The sequence below is a fragment of the Panthera leo genome, chromosome F3 (assembly GCF_018350215.1).
Source record: "Panthera leo isolate Ple1 chromosome F3, P.leo_Ple1_pat1.1, whole genome shotgun sequence".
NCBI lineage: Eukaryota > Metazoa > Chordata > Mammalia > Carnivora > Felidae > Panthera > Panthera leo.
The window spans coordinates 43908838-43910328 of NC_056696.1; positions in this window are offsets into that span (position 1 = coordinate 43908838).

The following is a 1491-nucleotide window of genomic DNA, read 5'->3' on the forward strand; positions in this document are numbered from 1 at the left end:
ACTGAGGAGCAAGGGCTGATGGCTGGCCCAGAAGACCTCTGGCCATGGCTGTTTCCTCTTCCTGCTTCCCACATGCCTCCCCTGCAGCCTTCACCTACACACCACACCGTCTGTCACCGGCCCTGGAGCCGGGGTGGGAGCCGCTGTCCTAGGAGGAGACGAGGGGGCGGGGAGGGACCTCAGACCCTGTCTCACCCTGAAGTGCTCGGGCACCAGCGTGGGACCCACACAGGCGGGAGACTCCAGGGGCCAGACTGAGCACCGTGCCCAGGACATGGGCAGCACCGTGCCCCCCCACCCCTGCCCACACTTCACTCACCCTCTTCCCCCCTGAGAGCAGGAAGCGGCACGGCACCTCGTCTAGGACCCTGGAGTCCTGCGTGCCAATGTGTGTGCCAAAGCCCACCCCCCCCCACTCGAAGGGAGGGTGTCCCGGGAGCAACAGAGAGAATAGCAGCCCACCCCCCTTCTCCACACCCTCATCATGTTCCCATCCCCTCTCCTGGCCAGAGGCCCCATATGCTGCTGGAGTCCAGCTGAGTCCAGAGGTGGCCTGGTACCACCAGCTTCACTCTGTCACCTCAGCTGGCTCCCACCCCTCTTCCTGGCCTGAACGGGATTGCCTTAAATTGGCAGGTGGTAGAGCACTCACTGCCCTTGGAGCTCTGACCCAAGCTCCTGCCTGTCCACCCTTTCCCGAGAGCGGTTCCTGCTTATCGAGCCCGGGCGCTGATCAGCCGGCCCTGGGCCAGGGTCCTGGGGGTGACACGCAGATATGCAAGGTCACCCTGACACTGGTGCCAGGCCGGCCTCGGCTCCTTGGGGCTAGCACAGCCCCTGCCCCCCCACCCCCACCCCGTTCCCTCCTTCCCACCCCTGTGTCCCTATCCATGCTCCACCCAATCCTGGCACCAGCCTCCCCATACCTCTGCCCACCCCTCTCCCCAGAGGGTAGGGTGTAAATGCCACGGTCTGAGGTGGACAAAGGTGGGATAGAACGCACAGGCTTTGATCCTGAGAGGCTGGGAGTATGAGGGGCCGCAGCCCCAAAGAAGGCACCCTCACCACCCCTTCAGAGCACGCCTGTTGTATCCCCAAGGTCTCCTCAACACTTGGCTGAATCTCGAATGGCAAGGCCAAGAGGAGGCCAGGCCCGGCCTTGCTACACAAGACCCCTGCCCAGCCCGACCCCTCAGCCTGAGGGGCAGCCCTGGAGGGTCTTGGCCTCCCCACAAGTCCCTCCCTTCCTCCCCCACTGTACTGTGAATGTCCTGTGACTCAGCACAAAGACAGATAATATATTTAATTCATATTGTACAGAAAGGAGCGAGCAGTCTGTACCGAAAAGCTGATTTTGACAGATTGATCCCAAAGACGGACGACCGAAGGCCCTTCTCCAGGCCTCGTGAGTGCGGCTGGGGCGTGCTTGTAGATGTATATATATATAAAGTGGACAGAGAGTTTGGTTTGTGTGGATCTCTGAGCCCACCC